Source organism: Chroicocephalus ridibundus, chromosome 2, assembly GCF_963924245.1.
Source record: "Chroicocephalus ridibundus chromosome 2, bChrRid1.1, whole genome shotgun sequence".
Lineage (NCBI taxonomy): Eukaryota > Metazoa > Chordata > Aves > Charadriiformes > Laridae > Chroicocephalus > Chroicocephalus ridibundus.
In genome coordinates, this window is record NC_086285.1 from 137,141,658 (window position 1) to 137,163,073 (window position 21,416).

A 21,416-nucleotide genomic window follows, 5' to 3' on the forward strand; every position below is an offset into this window, starting at 1 on the left:
TAAAAAGCAAAAATGTTCCCCAGATCTCTGAAGCAGAATATTTAAATTATTTACAAAAAAATTCCCCAGACCCAGAAATGTGTGCTGTGGTACAAATTCAATACAAGTAGAGATTGCACAATTCTCTAAAGCCAAGACAAGCATATCTCAAGGCAAAAGTCAGAAGCTAAAACTCATGTGGTACAGATTTTTGGGTACAGAGTAGCCTGTTCTCAGAAAAGCTCTTGATTGATAAACAAGAATGTCTCCAGCTTCAGCACAGTACCAGTTTACTAAGCTATTTCCTTGTACAAAGAAGAGTGTAGATTTAGGACAGCAGAGAGTGGCAGTAGTGGTGATTTTCCTACCTACCCAGGAAAACAATTTCTAAGTTTTTTAAGAAGTATAAAAACTCTGACCTGACCAAAAAGAAAGGCTTAGTATCCCTAAATATTTAAGGCACGATTCAGGTTCTTTAAGGATGACTTTTTTTCAGAATGATCATGTGGATTGCTGTAGATGCATAATATGTTACAGAAATTTTGAAGATGTTGGGATGGAGCAATTTTCTGATCCACATTAAGTTCTACATATACAAAAATGTTCCTACTTCATACCATAAAAATCCAATGTCTTAAAAAAAATAAGTTTAAAAGTGAGAATAACTTTCTGACCCCCCACAGTCAAAACTCCACACTTTCAAAATATTAGGGCAATCAGCTAGAAAACAGGACCAGACTGATTCAGTAGAAGCACAGAATCATAAGAAAGTATGTTGGAAGGGACCTCTGGAGGTGACCCACTTCAACCCCTCACTCAAAGCTGGGGCAACTTCAAAGTTGGTTCAGGTTGGACCGGGCTCATCGAGTCCAGTTTTGAAAGTTTCCAAGGATGAGGGTTCCCAAACCTCTGGGCAATTTCTCCTGGTGCTCTCACAGCATGGCATATACCCACTGGAGTATCCCTTGCTGCAAGATGCAGCCATTGCCTCTTCTCAATTCCCTGCATATATCTGAAAAGAGCTCCATCTTCTCTACAGTCCCCTTTAGATAGTGGAGTAGAGCAAGAGGAAAACTTCTCTTCTTCTGGCTGAAAAAACTGTATTCCTTCAGCCTCTCCTTGCACGTGGTGCTCTCCAACCCTTGGCCATCCCTGTTGCCTTCTTCTGACTTCCCTCAAGCTTGTTGACCATGTCTTGTTGTCCGTTCAGGGGAACCCAAAACTCGACACAGTATTTCAGGTGGGGACTCTCCTGTGCCGAGCAGAGGGAAATAAACATGTCCCTCAAGCTCTCAGTTTTTCTATGCAGATGCGCATGTAGCCATTGCTACCAAAGGGACACACTGACATGTGTTCAACTTGTGGCCTATCAGGACTTGCAGTGCTGTCCCTAGGCATCTGAGGCTTTTTGTTAACAGTACAGGACTTGACTTTGTTTGTCTTTGCTGGACTTCAGGATGCTCCTGTCAAGCTCCCTATGAATGGCAGCCTTCCCCTTTAAGCATATCAATACCAGGCATTTTCTCACCACCCCAGTTTTGTGTCAACTATAAACTCAGTGAGTGTGCAGGGTAGATGATGGAGATATTGAACAGGATGGGGACTGAAGATACTGATAGATCAAGAGATCACTTGTAACTGACTGTTATTGGAGTCACTCTTGAAGCTCAGCAGCCCAGCTATGTCTTCCACGCACCTTTCAGACTATCTATTTACGCCATTTTGCCTCTTTTTTGTTATCAGTAGGAGCGTTTGTGCTTAAAACCCTGCTATTTTTGAGGTATACAAAATCCACTCCTCTCCCCTCTTGCAGTGAGCTAGACATCACAGAAGTCAATCAGATTGCTCAGTCATGATTTGTGCTCAGTGAACGTTCTAGTTCACCTTCTTTGTCTTCATTTATGTGTCTGAGGACATGCAAACATGCTCCACAGTCTTTCCAAGGATAGAGGTGAGGCTATCCACCCTGTATTTTCCCAGATTCTTGTTGCTTTTTTTGAAGTTGGGAATGACATTTGCTTTTTTTCTCCAGTTATTCGAAACCTCCCAGGATCATCACACTTTTTCTAAGATTAACAAACCACAGCTTTGCTATGTCACCTATCAGTTGCCTTGGCACCCTTGAATCCCATCTGATCCCATGGACTTTTGTGTGTCCAGCTTATCTAAGTGGTCACCAACTTTATTGTTTTCTGCTGTGGACAGTACTCTTCCCAAACTTTGCTGCTTGTCATGGAGGAACCTGAGAGCAAACTATGCCAGCAAGGACTGAGGCAAAGGAGACACTAGCACCTAATCCTTTTTTGCGTGCTTTTTCCCTAAGGCCTCCATACCATCCATGCCTGGATAATTTTTTCATATTTGTCATTGGTCGCCTATACTTTTCCATAAGCTTCCTTTCGGCATTTGAGCTCAGGAGTAATCTGTTGAGTCAAGTTGGCCTCCTACTAAGACTGCCTGTTTGCTTTTCCAGTAGGTCAGACTGCTTTTATGCCTTGAGGAGATTGTCCTTGAAAATTTATCTCACTTGTCTCCTTTGCCCTTTTGGACAGCCTCTTGAGGCTCTTGATCCTGCCTATCAAGGTCCTGAAGTAGCCAAGACTGCCCTCCTGAAACCTAGTGTCTTTGCTGCTTGTCTGCTTTACTTCCTTCAGGCACTTAAACTCAACTTGTGGTCACTGCAGTCATAGCTCACAATAACTGTCACTAGGTGGAAAATGAGTTTTTCTTTGTTCATGAGTAGCACGTTCAACAGAGCATCCTTCCCAGTCAGCCCGTCTCACAACTACACCAAAAAATCATTGCGTATGCTCTGTTTCATTGCCCTCTCAGCAAAGAGTGGAGTGATTAAAGTTCCCCATGATAGCCAGAGCTTTCAACTGGGACATTTCTTCTAGTTCTTAAAGGTTTGGCCACCTTCTCCCCTTTCTGTTTGTGCAATCTGTAGAACATGCTAGCTACAGCATCCCCTTGTTGGCTACTGCTCTGATCTTGACCTCTAAGTTTTCAACTGGTCTGTGCACAAGAGCTACTCCTTTCTGTAGAGTGCAATCCCTCAGCTCTCATCTTCACAGCCTGTCTTTCCTAAAAAGCCTCTACTTATCCAGTGCAGTGGCCCAGGTGTGAGCTACCTACAACATTTTCATAATCCCGATTATCCCATACTTCTATGTTTATACAGGATTTTTTAATCCCCCCTGTCTGTTTCCCATGCAGCGGGCATTATTTATAGGCACTTGAGATGGGGAACCCCTTTTGCTCAAATCTCTCGGGAGAGTGTAGGAACCTCTCCCGTCATGATGTGCTAGGCACACTCATTCCCTTTTTCTCCCCTTAAAAAGGCAAGGAGAGAAATTCCTTATGGAAACTAGTATAAGGATAACAAACCTGGTAGTAAGGGTCCTTCTGCACCACTTTGCCAGATGTATTCCATCTCTCCATAATAACTCTTCCTTGTTCCTTGAAGAAAGAGTTCCCAAGGTCATAGAAATTTACTCCCTGCGAGCAGAACCAACCCCACCAGCAGACAGCAACCTGCAGGCTGCATCCGCTGCTGCCTAAGGTATTCCCTCCATCAGCTAGCTGCAAGGCTACACAAGGGCACATCTCTTTAATGAATAACTGATATTTATCAATCCAGAAAGAGAGAAGTGTGACATATGTGCGGGCACTATAACAACAGGCTAAACTAAAAAAACCTAAAACTAACCTCAGAAATAATTTGATTTTCATCTGGTAAAGATCAAAATTTCCTTTGAAGTTACCAAAATAAATGACACCTGATTTGGCTATGGCTATATTAGCCATTAGTTCAGGAGAATAGGCTACAGGCAATAAAGGCTACAGGCAATAAAGTTTTTATGGTTTTATTGTTTTTACATAATTGTGTCATAACTTTTTAATTTTCTTTCATGTGAACTGTGGCAAAAGTCCATAGCTAATACTTTCAGAAAATTTTCCTCCAAATTGTGCCAAAGGAAAGGAGCAGAAAGTTATACATGAGGTCTTGTATTTTTTCTGACACCAGTAAAAGAATTTATACTGATTCTGTAAATGATCCGAACTTAGATCCAGTCTGACTCCTCACAATAATTGCATATGGAAAGAGAAAAACTTTATATGAGTTATTCTCCAAAGAAATCACAAGTGGAATATATAAGCCTTGGAAGTCCTTTAAGGAAAATAGTTCCACTGCCAGACTGGGAAGGGTACAAATGAATTTGTTTAATTTGTGGTTTCTGAATTCAGTCATGACAGATTTATTTCAGGGCTGTTTTTTTTGAAGAAGAATTCTAAAAACGTAAAAGCATGTGAAAAATAAAGATAAGCACAGCAAAATTTTTCAAAAAGTAGCTCTTTGTAAACAGTTTATTACCGAAATCTTTTGGGAAGGTGTGGCACTGGGGAGTTTCAACCTGGAGTTTCAAGTATGTACTTCAAGACCTTATTGAATACTAGAAGCTTTTGAGATCGTGAGAAAACACTGGAAAACAGTCCTGTTTCCCTTGATCACTGCAGGAGCAGTGTCCGCTTAACCCAGGCAGGCAGCTGTTCGATACTTGTTGTGGAGTTGTGGAAGGATGTACTGGCTCCTTGAGGAGGTTATTAGATTCATCACCGTTTTGATTATTAGACTCAGCCCCGCGTATTTGTTACTTTTAGGTATACTTAAGCTAAGTTAAGTCATACCTAACCCAAGCCAGGTTTACTTGGTTGCTTCTTAAATTTTTTGGTAGTTTTTTGCTATTTCCTGATGACGCCTATGCACTCATCTATCATCTCTTTCTAACAGCCGCTGTTCACCACTACTTTGTTCATACCTTATTCTCATAACAGAGGCACACATCCACTATATGCTGAGCTTATGTTTTATTCCTAGTGAGCCTTGGCTCTTGTCATACTCTCCAATTTCTTATTGTATTTTTGCATTGAATCAGGCTGGATTCAAAGTTGTTCTTTTTATTTGATGAAGAATTACAGTGTCAGAAGCTTCTTTCGTACAGTACAACCACATCCATCTTTCCCAAACCTACTGAAATCCATGTAAGCTACGATTTATAACTTGTATGACCCGTTTATTTCTGGCTATGTAACTCCAAATTGAAAACATTGCATATTAAAAATGCAGTCCTACTATTGTGTGACTTGTGTGTCTTAAAGTTCAACTTGCACCGTGGAGCATGGATGTATTTTGCCAGCAAAGATCCAAACACGTGTCATGGTTGTATCCCAACTTTAATTCAAAGCCACACCTGAACACAGCCCTTTCATGTAAAGCAAATGCGTTCATGGTCTGGAAGGGAATTTTGTGGTATTCTGGACAGGTCCCTGAACCTGACACTTGGGAGTCCAGGAGGCAGTGTACATCATAAAGCTTACGTCCTCCACAGACACACTAGACAGCTCTTTCTGGCACCAGGTCTGGGTTCTCATTAATTAGTACATTAACCCTTAAACATTCTCAAAAAGGAAGCTTTGTCAAAGGACATTATTTTTATCCTGCAAACACATCCTGAAGAATTTATAATCGGAGGGCAGTGTGGTAGTCAGGTTGAGGTTTGAAAAAATGCACTGAGTACCATTGTTGGCAATTTTATATGTTGCATAAGTGAAGTTTGGAAGTTATCACTTTTTCCAGATATTGCCTCCTCCTGCTGTCATTACTGAATTTTTTTTTTCTTGTATTCATTTGAAACCAGCTGGTGACTGGCTGTACTTCAGTCACCCGTAAGCACAGCTCTGCCTGTATGATAGTGAGCGCTGAGTGGCTGATTGATGCCTAGAAATGCAAGACTCCATTAGGAGAGGCATTTCAGTACAGCAACTTGAACAAGCAAATATTTAAATATTAAGAGAGGATGCACTGAGATAAGTTTTGGTAAGCTAAGGCTAGGATAAAAAGGTTAGCTTTAAGAAAAAATAATCTGTTAGCTGAACAGATTTCCGACCCATGCAAAAAGCCCTAAAATTAATAATCATATGAAAATCCTTGTAGCAAAATGAAATTCATTGCCTTTGTAAAAGTTCAGTTCTTGCTCAAGCTTTCCTTCAGTTTCTTTTTTTCTCTTTGTAGAAGATAAGAATACATGCCAGAAAACTAGCAATTTTCAAAAGCCTTGAAAACACTGCTTTTAATGTGATACTGCTATTGCTAATTTTGTTCTGATCTAATACTGCTAGAAATACTTTTTCCTCTTTTTTAAAGAGAAATTATCAAGATACTTGTTCTCAATTAACCCCTGCACAAAGCTCTGGGGATTTCTGTAAACTATATTTGTTCTCCAAATGGCTACACTTTTTTCCTTATTCAATCTGGTGATAAATTTTAAAAAAAAATAATGAGGTTACAGGCATTTGGTATGTGGCTCATTATCTGTGGCTCACTACTAGTGGAGGCAAAGCCATTGGGTGCACAGAGCCAGTAAGTGCACAAAATCATTAGTCTGAAGGCCTATTTTTTTGCATTTCCAATAAGTCTTTCTGAGTTTGCTAGCTATTCAGTATAGCTATAGGTTAAATGGTAATATGTTAATGAAGAAAAGTGAAAATTTACCAGACTCAGGCTGCCACCTCCGAGAAGCTTTGGCAAACCCACGTAGAAAGTGGAGGGTGGTTACTTTCTCCACATTTCATGAGGACACTGAAACTTTCCAGACCATTGCTGTCTTGCAATACACCCTTGAGGTATGTATTTGTCCATTCTAAGTTTTTAGGAGAGCAGAAGAAAGACAGAATTCAGTTTGATGGTCTCAAATGATTAAAGGTCTGAAATGATCTCCTGAGTCCAGCCCTGTGTTAAAACAAATCCCATGTTACAGTCTGGTAGGTGGCAACTTCATGTTGATCTGTGTGTTTGAAATCTTCCTGTAACATCCACACATTTATTCATAGCTAGTTTATACCCACTTGGTTTTGTACCAACATTTTATGCAGCTGGTTGTGCTGTTTTGACTATTAGTTTCTGACATGCACAGATGAAGTATTCAATGGCAACTGGGTGATCTGAGACCGTGAGGACCATTGTGTTCCCGTGCTAATAAAGGTGCATTTGCAAATTTCTCTTCAGATTTCTTCATCTTCTTAAACAAGGACTGAATACAAAAAAGTTTAGACCTAAAACTCCACTAGAGCTGGTGGAGCTACCTTCTGGGTAGTGAAGGCAAAGGAGAAAAGAGAGCCCATTATTTGAACAGCAGGCAAGTACATAATGCAATAGAAATGATGATAGTTTTAAGGAGATATTAAAACCGTCTTTGTGCTGATACATGATAAGGCTCTAATCGCTAAATTAAGTGACACTAATTACAAATACTGATACTTATTATCATAGGTCCAGAATAATTCTTTGAGACTTGAGAAATAGAAATATTTTTGGGATGAAAACATCATCAAAATACTGGGGGGGGAGGGGGGGGAGCAGCGGGGAGTGGGGGGAAGCTCAATTTACTATGCAAGTTCAGCTGCTCAAATACTCAAAATAAAAAGTAAGTTTCAGTATTTTATTATGAAAAGAAATTTTGCCTTAGGTGGTGATGGTAATTTTACTGTAATGTGGTAATGAATCAAATCTAGGACTCATATTCTTGCTACATTATTTCAATCTGCTGAGAGTCTCCCAAACTCTACTGTGGTTGTACTAATGGATTTTTAACAAAGTATGTTATACCAGATATGAACAGTGTAATACTTGGATGCAGTCTTGCATATAGTTAATTTATTGTGCACCATGGACTTTGTGTCATGAAGAATTCCATTCTAGCTAGGTAGGCAACAGTAGCAGCAATCTAACCATCTTTATGTTTAAAAAACATTTTCAAGTCCTCCCAGCAACTTGATGTCCTTCCACTGTCACTCATTCACAACAGCAATTCAGATAGTGTTCCTATCTTAGAGCTGCTGTCTTTGATAAATAGAATGAAAGAATGAAAAAGATTATTTCTTCTTCTGAGGCACGTCTGGGTATTTGGCCACTTACACATCAAGTCAAGTGTATGGCTGATATATTGAACCTTAAGTTAGTGAAGTTTGTTAACAGTTGATTGCTGATAGATTCTTAAACTTCCAATATTTGTGGATATTTCCATGCTGTAAAGAAGTTCTCCATACACACAATATTTAACGAGCATATCTGAATTTCTAGAAGCATTAAAAAAGCCTATTTTTCAAAGTATAAATAGCAGTGGTAATTCCTGAGCACTGAAAAAGTAATTCTAACAAAAATTGAAGGTAACATTCTGAAATCAGCTACCTATTACAAAGAGTATTAATATTCCTGTCTTGCTATTGCAATTAAACTTCTATTGTCCAGCTTGTCCAACCTGTTAATTTCAGCTCCTTGCACTACCATAGCAGATGGTTTCTAGTACATGGAAACCATGTACATGGTTTCTATGTACATATATATACTCATACATATATTCATATATATATTCATACATATATCTACATAGTACATAGTTTCTAGGTTGTTTATTTAAGCTCTGAATGTGGTAAGTGTAGCAACATTACAAACAAGTGGCATGTTCTATGATCACATAGGCATTATTTTTGGGTAATCAAAGAATGACACAGGAAGACAATCAGTTGTGAAATAGCAGCAGTATTCATGCTCCCTGCCTCGACCCCATTCACTACTAACTTAGAAACAGAAATTGCAGAGCAACACTAGGTCTTGGCCATCTTGAATGCCATCAAGCAGAAAGGACAGTGTTTGCTCTAAAAATGAGCTGTCGTTTACTCTAAATATTGTCACGACAACATTTACAATGTGAAAAGAGTAATGCACCAGCTGTCATATCCAGGTATTGTTTTGATAAAGTATGGATTTTTACATGGCAATCGCTGCACCCCTATGCCATTCCCACTATCCCTTCTAATATCTGCTTTGTGACTTTGTCTTTTTAAAAATAACATCTATGAAATGGGCTTTTGAGGCTGTAGTAAAAACAAACCAAAACACCAGATTGGCAGGACTAATGTAATAGAATAATATTTAAGTTGAAATAACACACAAAAATCACATTCTCAAATGTAAAGGTTTGGATAATTTAGAATGACTTCTTAAATTCACAGCCTACTTCTGTCCATTGTTACTGTCTGTTGTATAGCATTGAACATGCTACGTTCACTTGTAACATGGAAACAGTAGAAAAATCTATAGTCGATGTAAAAAAAAAATAATAAAACATTGAAGTTAATCTGTCTGGAGCTCAGAGCAAGGTTTGCCTTCCTCTAAGAGCCTAGCTGACCAGTTGAATTCTTCCTTGTGCTCCTCTGAGATGATGAGGGGCCTAGGATGCTCCATCGAGGTGTCTTGTAGCACCTGTGACACCACAGAGCTCTCCAGGACATCCATACGGCACACATGGCACAAGATTTAGGGATACTCATGTCCTGCAGGGCAGATGACTAGAGGCCAAATGTGATATCTGACATTTTTTTCAGAGCCCTAAACAAAGGCATCTAATGTCCCTTGATGTGCTCCAGGGTATCTGAGACATCAATATGGGGCCAGCTAGTATGGCACCTACAAGGGAACTGTGTGCTTCTACACCAGCAGCTGGAGGTAGGCTACCCTACAGCATCTAAAATTTCATTGCATGCTTAGGTTACTTATAGTCCATACTGTAATACTTTTTCATGGGGATCTAACAGTAGACATATAATTTACAATGAATAATTAACATGGACAGTTTAAGCATGTTCTTCTCACATCTATGAGCAGATTAGGCTTTATTTGAATCTGTCCATTATTTAAAATTATTAGCTTTTTTTTTCTTGTTGTAGTTTTTATAGTCTATTGGTTGACTGCACTTAATTCTCTACATATTATTAATATTTGATGTTCCAGTTTTACTGTTTGTTGGTGAGAAATAGCACAGGGCAGAAATGCATATATCTTATGTTGAAGGACAGTCTTAGCCTTTGGTGTCCCTGGCACTTCTCACTGCTTTTCCTGAGAATAGCATCCTATGTAGGTGAAACAAGGTATCTAAATTCCATAACTGGGATAGTGAGAAAGTTCTCTAGTTGGCTGTTTATTGGTTTTAAGGGTAAATTGTTTGCTTTACTCTTGCAACTCACACAGTCAGTTGTAGCTTACCTACTGCTGAGGGCAGGTGAATGTTTAGCTAACCAATAAAGGCATCAGCCACCTCTCCAGATCATTGTCTCTCTCCAGCTAGAAGGTTGCCTTGAGATGACCACCCTGTAGCACTCTCTGCAATCTGGTGGCGCCTTATGCCACAACAAAAGCCACAGGAAATCAGCTATATTTCAAGAAAACATTTGAGTCACAAAAACAAAAAGGGAGATGAAAATGAACAGCAATGTTTAATGCTCTGAGATGTAGAAAGATAGATTGTTCTGAAATTGCAATTTCAGTAGGAGGAAATTAGTCCAGTTGCAAAGCACAGCAAACAGACTGAAACGTATCTGCCCCCAAGCCTCTTTGCTTTACCTGATGGCTTAATAGAAAAACTAAAACTCAAGAAATTAGCAAAAACCTCCAATGCGAACAATGTCATCTTGCATTTCTGAGGTTATCTAGGCATTTCAGAACATTTCGGAAGCTTTTGCTGTTAACATCTCTGTGGGTCATCAAAAGCAAGTTAAGAATATGCCTGATTAAATTATGTCTTCTGTCCAAATAAATCATGGAGACTTGCAGGTTTTTTAGTGGTGTAGTACTGGCACCATTATGTAGAAATATAGGTTACTTTTGAGCTGCAGAAGGAATAATACTTTCTCCTAGAATTGATTTCTTAATGAAATTTATGTTACTGATAAGACCAATCTCACTTAGTAGGAAAGAAATTGGTTGGGCCTCGGCTAGAAGCGCTATAAATTACTACATGACTACCACTGCAGAGGCTTAATTACAGAATCACACAGAATCACAGAATCATAGGGTTGGAAGGGACCTCTGGAGATCATCTAGTCCAACCCCCCTGCCAGAGCAGGGTCACCTAGAGCAGGTGGCACAGGAACACGTCCAGGTGGGTTTTGAATGTCTCCAGAGACGGAGACTCCACCACTTCTCTGGGCAGCCTGTTCCAGTGCTCTGCAACCCTCAAAGTAAAGAAGTTCCTCCTCATGTTTACGTGGAACTCCCTATGTTGAAGTTTGTGTCCATTACGTCTTGTCCTGTTGCTGGGCACCACTGAAAAGAGCCTGGCCCCATCCTCCTGACACCCACCCTTTAGATATTTATAAGCATTGCTAAGGTCCCCCCTCTGTCATCTTTTTTCCAGACTAAAAAGAAATTGAATGCTTCCGAAGTTGAATACAAAAAAGGAGAGATAACAAGCCTTACCATGGATTTGATCGGAGGGTAACCCAACACGATGTATGGCACATTGGGTTTTCTTCCCAAATTAGTACGGTAAGGCAGCAAATGTGTTGAATTGCAATGTTCACTGGCTTAATCAGCCTTCAAGATTAACTGCTATGCAATCAACATGTTGATGAGCAGAGGCGCAGGACATCCAGGGCTAGTTCTCAAGTGGGAATTCAATGCTTGGGACTTCTTCCCATTTATACTAACAGCAAAGCTAACTCCTAAGATCATAGGACCCATAACTGAGCAGTTTAAAGGACAGAACAACAACTGTGATGAAAGAAGAGCTACCTGAATCACGCAAACTCTCAGCTACTGTCTTAAAAGGATAACACAGCTGCCTTTGTATAGTGCTGCCTGAAACGTCAGTCACTAGCTGTCTGCTTCCCTCAAGGTTTGCTGCTACAGGACAAATCCTCCTCAATCAGCAAAATGCGACTTATAAAAACAGGATTGCAATGCTTAGAAAAACAAAAACTCATTAAACACTCACTGAACATGGATGTGTATTTAAAGCTATTGCAGCAAAATGCTGCTGATGCAAAACGGCTTAACTGTTTTCAGTGTGAGACTGCCAAACAACAAGATTTAACAGCAGGAAAGCTGAAATGCATGGCAGTTTATAAGAAGAGAAGCCAAAATGAATGTCATGGGGATAGCTGTAAAACACATGAATCTACAAATTTGTACAAGAAAGCACAAGTAGGAAGCTATCATGGAGAAGACAATTGCCCAGGGACAGAACTTTTCAGCTGTAGAGCAGATTAGGAGAAACTAAAATGTTATTTGAAAATTAAATTAAATTAAAATGTTATTTTCATCTCAAATAAATATTCTAAACCAAATGGTTGTTTTATGAAATTTCTAATGATGGGAAACTTTATGGAATGGAATCAAAAAGGAACGTCAAGGGGAATCATCATAAAATTAAACAACGACAAATGAAATGACATCTTTAGACAAACAACTTCAACGAATCCAAGAAAACAATATGTTGGGCAGACCAGTGGGATTTGGAAGGCTGGAGAGAGTTTTTGGTTTGCTTTGCCAGGGTTTGGGATTAAGCAGCAGATATGGAAAACAATTTCCTTCATAAAAAATAAGGATGGTGGAGAGTTTTCCACAAGTTATAAGGGCTCGTTTGCATAGGCCTGACAAGTGAAGCTGCAAGTCCTGCAGGGTGGCTGGAGAGCAGAGACGCTTGGAGGAAATAAGCCTTGAGAAAAACAGGGTATGTAACTTCTGCTGTTTTAATCCCCGCTTTGGTTACCAGATACAGACTTGCCAAAAAAGACTTATTAGTAAGAGCAACAAGTGGAGGCTTGCTATTGATTATATTGTGGGTGACTTTGATTTCAAAAGCCTGTGATATTACACCTTTTTCATTTATTTTTAAGACATCAGTTACTATCCCCGCCTCCCCCCCACCACCCCTGCTCAATAGATACATTTTTTAGTGGGCCACCATTCTCTCCAGTGGCCCCATAACAATAAGAACTGGGTCTTATAATGCCCTTGTGAAGCTCAAGGTTTTATATATGCTGGGGAATCATTGTCAGACAGTGGAAGCAGGAAAACAGAGGGGAAAAAAGCTTATAATAGACCTTCTATTCCCTTCTCTCACCAACCCACTCAATCAGTTTAAAAATGCGAGAAAGAGCTCATTTCAGCTTCAGTTCAACATACCCATTTTCATCATAGCCTAGGACCAGAGACTATTATAAAAATGCTTTGCACTCTATTTATAACATCACACTTTCGGATGTCATCCCTGCCCTCGGAAGTGACAAGTCTAGTGGCACGATGCAATGGAGGTGATTAAAATTTTCGTCTGGGAGATTTTGTCTGAAAATCCTTTGCAAACTGAATGAGTGTTACTCTGACAGGTCTGGCCTTGTAATAAAATGTACCTTCATCTCCTCAGCAGTGGTGGTAAGCTGGGGGCACAGATGTGAAAAATTGGATTCTTAGAGCCGAAAAATTCTCCCAATTACAATTTTTATCACCTGTTAGACAAATCGTGCTAAAACTAATGTGGCAGCAAAGATTCAAGCCCTCATTGTATTCAATTAGCTTTATCTGTTCAGTTTGGAAAAGAATGTGTACATTTTGTCTTAAAAACACAAAGTTATGCCAAATTGTATATTTTTTTTTAGTTGAGACAAACCTATATAGAGTAACAGATCTACAGCTGGGCAAAAATTGTCAGGTCAAGATCATATGCCTTTCATCTACCAAGGAAAAAAAAGAAAGGATTTTGCAAAATTTCAGGATATTTCAAATCAATTAAGCAAAATGTAAATGTTCACTTTTGCAAATGCCAAAAATATTAAATTTAATATTATTTGGTACTAAATTTATTTTTCATTTTAAAGTGACAGTTTGGTCTAAAAAAATTATCAAATTTTCCTTTTGAAAAGGCAAAAATTATTGAATAACTCAGAAATGAGGATAAGCTAAAATGTTGCACTTTTGAACCAAATTTGAACCAAAATCATCCCACTTTGGTTTAAAGAAATATTTGTTTTCCTAGTGGCAGGAGGCAAATGCATACGTACATTTAATTTCCTGGTAACAGGCTTGCGTTTAAGAATAACACTAAAACACATAATTTCTTGTTTGATGTTTTAAGTCGTTATTTTTTTGCTCTGTCTTTCTACTTTGGGAATGCATTTTGAGATTCAGCGCCTTGCGCTTGATTTTGAAACGTGGGAGCCATCGTATGTGGGAGCACAAAGTCTGTTATTCTGTCTCTGTCTGATTGGCACCAGAGGTTACAGAAGCGCTTTCTGTTTTTGCACCTAAACAGTTAATAAAATGCCAGTAGATGGCACTCAAGAATGCGTAGCATTGATCCTAAGAAGTAGCAACCTTGTCATGCTCAGCAAATGGCTTCCTCCGCCTTCCCTGCATGTGAGATCTTAACGCCAGAGGCATGAAAGGAAGCTGAAAGAAACACGTCACTGCGGATTTCACTGTTTTGCCTGTTCTTCCCTGTGATGTAGGCAGATCTGGATTTTGTATGCCTAATAAAGGTAATTAGAATTAGCTGCTGAATGCAGTAAAAATAAATCATAAACCTGTAGGGAATATTTTTCCTTCTTTTTGGGCTTCAGCTGGTTAACGCAAACTATTGGATTTTCTTCAAGAACAATATGTTATGGTGCTGTTTGATATTTTTCACAAGACAGGGTTTATTCTTTTAAAATAGGCATTGTAACATTCTCTTTTAACCTAATATAAAAGGTTCACTGGAACAGAAGCAAAACAATCAGGTGAAGGGTGTTTCTTGCTTTTGTTGGGGATTCCCCAGTCACCATTTTGGAGCCTGGGAGGCTCTGACCTTAGCTGGGAAGGTGGGAATACAAAGATCACCCTTCCAAATAACCACCGTCATAGAGGCAGAAAAGAAAGTCTGGGGCCAGCGGTCTGTGATCTGAACAGCTTCCAGCTCTGTCCCTGCTGCTCGTGCCTGGGCACAAAGATCCGTCTGATGTGGGAAATATTTATAAAGACAGACAAATACCTGGACATTTGTGCAGACCTATTCTTCAGCTCTCAGGGCTGCTGCTGGGCAAACATTTTTATTCCTGTTTTTTGTGGGCTCTTGTAAAACTAATGGCCAAATTTAACATAGCTCAAAGCTGTGTGATTTCGGCCAACATAACTGCCTGTCTGAAACATTTCTCCTAGCCCTGTGTGAAGCTGGCATCATTAAGTTGTAGGTTGCCAGTTACAATTAATAAAATTAAGAAAAGACAGTCAACAATTTTGGCTATGTTACAACTACCAGAATAAAATCCAGCTGGGAGAAGCGAGAGTAGAGTCAGTTCTAAATTTCTTTTTGTGCAACCAAGATAAATCTCCCCTCCGGGTATGAGGGGCATGGGCTACTCTGCTGCGGGAAGGAGAAGAGAGGAAGGAAACTGGAAGGAGAAGAGGAAAGAAACAGAGATAAAAGAAAAAAAATCTCTGGAGAGTTCAGTTTCCTGCAGCGTAAAGGGGTGCAGTTCAACCACTGCTGCTGGCCGGGACACCCTACCTCTCCATCCCCACCAGCAGCTTCTCCCCACCACAGCCTGGCTGCCCATGATGCTGCTCTGCTTGTTCCTGAACTGGCCCTGGAAAAGCAACAGGTCACACACTGTCTCATAGAAAGCAAACCTGAGCATGGCCATAGCAGAAGGCATCCTTGTCACCTAGGTTTGCAGGGAAGATCTGACAGCCTGTGTGACCTCCATAGCCACAAGACCATAGCTGGGCTTCTGTGGAGATTTTGTAACAGAGGCACAAAAGTTAATTTCTACTGTAGGATACAGAAACACTGAGCCATGCTTGTGCCATTCTTATGGACCTGAGAGCTGAGAAACCTCATCTCATGCTAGTGTAACATGAGACTCTTGTGAAAGAAAGTGGTGTTGAAAAATGGTCTTTTTAGTGTTATGGCTTAGAAGGTATATGTTTTCCTTACTCCCAACTTTCCTAACTCCTTTTCCTAACCATCACAAGCATGGTCCCTCCATCTTCTGAAAGCTAAGCAGGCTTCAAGGATCCTTCCAGTTCTTATGACAGATATTGCCTCCACCTTCAGGTCTTTCTGTTTTGACAGGTTAGTGCATTTCTAACCTAGGTCTTGCTCATTCTTCTCTCCATCTTTCTCCCAAGTTGCTTCATGCTTCCTTTTTCTGTATCAGTTATGTCAGCCTTTCCAAATCCTCGTCATTCCCTCACTCACTAACCTGACCTAAACACCTTCCTCTGTTGGCAAGAAACCTCCTAATTGTATTTTAGAGAATAAAAGCATACAGATGAGGAGTAAGACAAGGAAGATTATGAATGATTGTAACCGAGCAGACCCTTAAGGTGCTAATTGACCCTGCTCAGTAGCACAGAGTTTGAAAGCCTGAGCAATGGAGGTTTTACAAGCAGCCTTACAGATGTTTCTAACCCATCTCAAAGCAGCAGCAGTTTTGGTTGACAGGGAACATGTACTGAGGGGTGATTTGGTAATTCTGATATCAAAGAAAGAAAAATGAATAAAAATGAAGTATTAACGGTTTATCAGATGTACTGCTTTATACCAGGAAGCAGTGTACCAAGCACCTTTCTAGCACTAGAACAGAAACACAAGGGACTTCTATTCACACAAGAAAAAACATATCCTAGAACAGTTTCAGTTGGAAGAGTCCCCTGCTCAGCCCTCAAAAACCACGACCACCATTAAGAGTGCTTCCTTCTCTCTAGTCAGTGTCTCCCTTGCTACAGCTTGCATCAGGAGCCTCTTTTGTGTTCACAGACGCCTCTGAGAGGAGTCTGGCTCTGCCTTCTCTATTACCAGCCATTAGGTAGCCAAATGATTAGTGATTAGATGCCTCCTGCATCCTTTTTCTTTAGAGTGAACAAACCCAGCTCCTTCAGCCTCTCATCATATATCATCTTCTCCAGACTCCTAACCATGTCCCTCCTACTGGATTTACACCAGCTTGACAATGCCTTTCCTTACAGTGTCAATGTCTCTTTCTATTTTACGTACCGATAGCATCACAGCCTGTGCAGTTCTGTATGCTAATACAATGTAAACTGTCATAATCACTATTGGTAAAACATTGTTATGTTCCATAACAGTGAAATATTAGCTAATCCAGTGAGTTGCATTCTCAATGAAGTGCGCTTCAAAGAAACACTAAGATGCATTTGTTCTTTCAAGAGTTTGCCTCTTTGCAGGAGAGTAGATTATAGATATATGATTCCTATTTTTGCTTTTTTGTCCACCTCAGACTGGGTTACCATAGAAGAGTTTCCCATCACAAAATAGTTAACCAATATTCAAGTCAGACACCTAGCTGTGGAAAACAGGATTTCCTGTGGCCACGAAGGAGATTAGCTTCTCCGAACTTGCACAACTCTGACCCCGAGAAACTGTAATCTTCCACTCTCAGAAACCATATTTCTGGAAAGGCAATATTGAGAAGATTCTCTGCAGCAGGGTATATAAAAACTGAACAGATTGACAATAAAGGTCTTCAGTTTACCACTTTCCCCTATCTTCTCGCTGACATGATCAGTTCAATTTAACACGGCATGTGATTGGAAACATCCAAAGCAGCAAAGAGCAGTGCAGGCAGGAAAGAGTTTTGAGGTGCTCTGAAAATAACAATACTCTGTGTTCACTGTATTTAAACTGAGCTAAACTGAGCATCTTTCCACTCTTTTCTCTGGATATTTTTCAGTCTTGGCAACTGTTATTGAATCACAAAATCATAGAATCATTTAGGTTGGAAAAGACCTTTAAGATCATTGAGTCCAACCGTTATGCCCTGGATTTTCTTCCTATCACTAATTCCTACTAACTACCAAGATCCCCAGGTTTGGTCAGTGGGATGTGGGACATGATTGTGGCAAAGACAGACACTTCTTCCTGCAAAAGATTGCCTAGTATACTGGAATATATACCCTTCTTAGGTACCATTTCCTTCCAGATGGAGCACAGAAGAAAGGAAAGAGCAAGTTTTTTTCTGGCAACACCGACAGCAGCTCTTGGTGAACGGTTCTGCACATCAGTGTCTTTGCAGCAAGCCTTCCTGGGTGGAGCAGAGGAGGTATGGTAAAGGCCTCCCAGCACTTCAATAAAAGCCATTTTGCCTGCTCACAGGAACTGAAAGAAAGATGCAAGATCCTGTCAGAGATTTTTTTAGAACAGTGCAAGTTCATGCTGCCTTCTGTGCGTCTGTTTTTTCCTTTCTTGGGGTGTGTTAAAAATACCAAATGTGGAAAATATTTGCCATATTCTCCTGATTTCCACTCTGTTTTTTTGGTAGCCCTCCTGCCCCTGGGCTCCTCAAACCTATCTGACACCGGAGTGATGCACTAACGTTAGGGGCCCTCATACTGACAGGAGTTTACCAACCTGGCTGTATCCTGGCCCAGCTTTGTTAGCTCCTCACAGAGCAAAGCAGTCTGACATAAAACATGGGTCTTGATTTGAAGCCATATTCTTCTTGCCAACTGGACTTATTTTCGGAAAGAGCACAGTCATTTGAAAGGTCAGATACTGTAACTGTAGCCATACCACGTACACTATTTTAATCAAAAAAAGGTGAGGACTTGAAAATAAAATATTGCAATATATTATAAACCGGTATCAGGGCGTTATTTAATGCTAAAAACTGTGGGAAAGTGTCAAAACCTAAACTGAACTGCCTGCAGAAAAAAAAAATGAAAGAAGCACAAAATCCAGTTTTGTAATTTACTTAGGTCTAAAAACCTTGCATATGATAGATAGATTTTGTTTCTACAATGGGACATAATTTTTACAAATGGTTTCTCTGGTATGATTTATCTTATTTGTTAGAGAAAGAGGTTTTTACTGTACACTCATCACTAGTTTTTGCTTTTTTCCAATGGTACACAAAGTAAATCACACATGGGCTAGCTTTAAGAGTATGCCATTATCTAAACATGAAGTGGCTCTGAAGAACACAGCTGATGTGAAATCAGTAGAAAATTTGGTAGAATGAATGCACACAAGAGGACTGAAAGAGATCATGGAGAATTTTCTTATATCTAAAAAAAATTCAGATCATAGAAACATACAATAGTTTGGGTTAGAAGTGACCTATAATGGTCATCTAGTCCAACCCCCCTGCAATAAGCAGGGACATCTTCAACTAGATCGGATTGCTCAGAGCCCTGTCCAACCTGAACCTGAATGTTTCCAGGGATGGAGCATCTGCCACCTCTCTGGGAAACCTGTTCCAGTGCCTCACCACCTGTAGGGTAAAGAATTTCTTACGAATATGTAATCTAAATCTACCCTCTTTCAGCTTAAAATCATTACCCCTGATCCTATAGCTCCACTCCCTGATAAAAAAGTCCCTCCCCATCTGTAGGCCCCCTTTAGGTACTGGAAGGCTGCTCTAAGGTCTCCCTGGAGCCTTCTTTTCTCCAGGCTGAACAACCCCAACTCTCTCAGCCTGTCCTCATAGGAGAGCTGCTCCAGCCCTCTGATCATCCTCATGGCCCTCCTCTGGACATGCTCCAACAGGTCCATGTCCTTCTTATGTTGGGGGCTCCAGAGCTGGATGCAGTACTCCAGGCAGGGTCTCACCAGAGCAGAGTAGAGGGACAGAATCACCTCCTAGCTTGTGTCATTTGAAAAGGTATCCTCACTTCTGCTGTGGCACATACCCACTCTCACTCAGCAAACTGGCAGGTTTGTAGCATGAACTTTTCTCCTCAGCTGAGAGGCAGTGATTCCAGCTGTCTGTCCCAGTTTTATGTATTGTACAGTCCTTTCATAACAAAAAAACAAAACAAAAAACAAACCTAAAATTGGAGAGAATAAAAAGACCATACAATTTAAACTGCTTGATATTGAGGTCAGATATGGTTCCATCCCAAGACTCACAAGGGAACAGAACACAAAGCTGCTGTACATAAACCTCCACAAAAAGCAAGAACTACATATTAAAGATTTTTATTAGATGATGTTTTAAAGTGTCCCTAGGTGCAATAAAAGCTTTTATTTTTTTTATGTGTTCAAACAGCACAATTCGAAGAAAATGCAGCCGTAATATGCCATGTGTCAGTAACTCAAAAAATAGAGAGCTCATAAAAATTAACAATCAGAAAATAACAAGCAGCTATACATCAAGAGCTGCATTATTAAAACAAAAAGCAACTCTACTGCCTGCATATGATGAATATCACAAAATAATAAGGCAAGAGTCATTAGGCTGTTTGAGCAGCTTACACTTTTATTAGCTTATTAGCCTTGAAGCATCAATGGAGGCAATGACTAGCCTCTGAACATCAATGGAGGTAGCACTGTTACCTCCATAAGCTCTTGCTCATTATGTGTTTTTGCCATATTTTACAGTGTATTCTTAACTGTTGCAAGCTAGGAATAAAATAGTTGACAACAGCTCAGCTTCTTGCCAACACAGGTTATCATATAGCCCAAGATTAGCCACGACACATATTCATTACGATTGCTAATCCCTCCTCCAAAAGCCATAACTCAAGATATTGTAATAAAACACAGTAGACTCACAGAAAGACAAAATGGTAACATCATCTCCTGTTTATTTTTTCTACAACTCATTCCATAGAGAATCTGATTCCAAAGTACTTAAAATTCCAATTTCCCTCCATAATTATGACCTTGAAGAAATACTCCAAATATGGAGCTTCAATTTAGTGCATTATTTTTTCTTACACTAATCACATTGCAGGTGCTTGCTAGGCTGTTCAGGACTCTGTGACTAAAACCATTTCTGTCCTGGGTTTCAGTCAGGGTTATGAAGGTTCATGCAGCAAACACTCCTGTTTGCTCGTGTTTTAGAAGAAGGATTTCATGGCTGCAAGGTCAAATGTGATCAGTGAAGGTTGCCGTGGTAACTATATATTGATTCATTAAATATCAGAGAGTGTTCTGAAGCTTGTCCAAAGCAGGATATTGTCCTACCATAATTATGTTTTTCTACTCTTAGTCTTTCATGTTTTGTGCCATGGCTAACTGATTCTGAATGCAAAGAGAACTAAAGCACAGTGATGTCTCAGTTATGCAAGGAAAAATGAAAAAGGGAGGGGAAGGAAGCCCAGAGAAAGAACAAAAATAAGGAAATAAGGCTGAAGGGTGCACAGTGCACACAATACAGAGGAGAAGAGAAAAAAGTGGGAAAAAAAGATGTTCTGATGTTGACTATGGCGCCCTGAGTCAATAAATTCACTTTAGAATGGCTTGAGCATGAATGTGCTCCTTCCCAATCCGAGCTGGAACCAATACAGTTATGACATGATGAATCCATAATCACAACAGTTGGCTACGGAAAACAGGAGACAAATATATGTTCTTCCAAGCTGCTGGCAGCAGAAATGTTTTTTTAGAAAAGCTACAGCCTAGAAGGATAAGTCTACAGGCTCCCTGAACAATATAGTATCGCCATTCTGACCTCTCTGTTTATGCGGTATTTGAAGAACAGTGGAGTGAGCATTGTTTATAGCTGCAGAAGCACCCTGTTAGTATGCACACATCCACAAACATTTCTGGATTTCTGTTTGCCTTCTCAGATAAATATGGAAAAATGCGTGGTAAGAT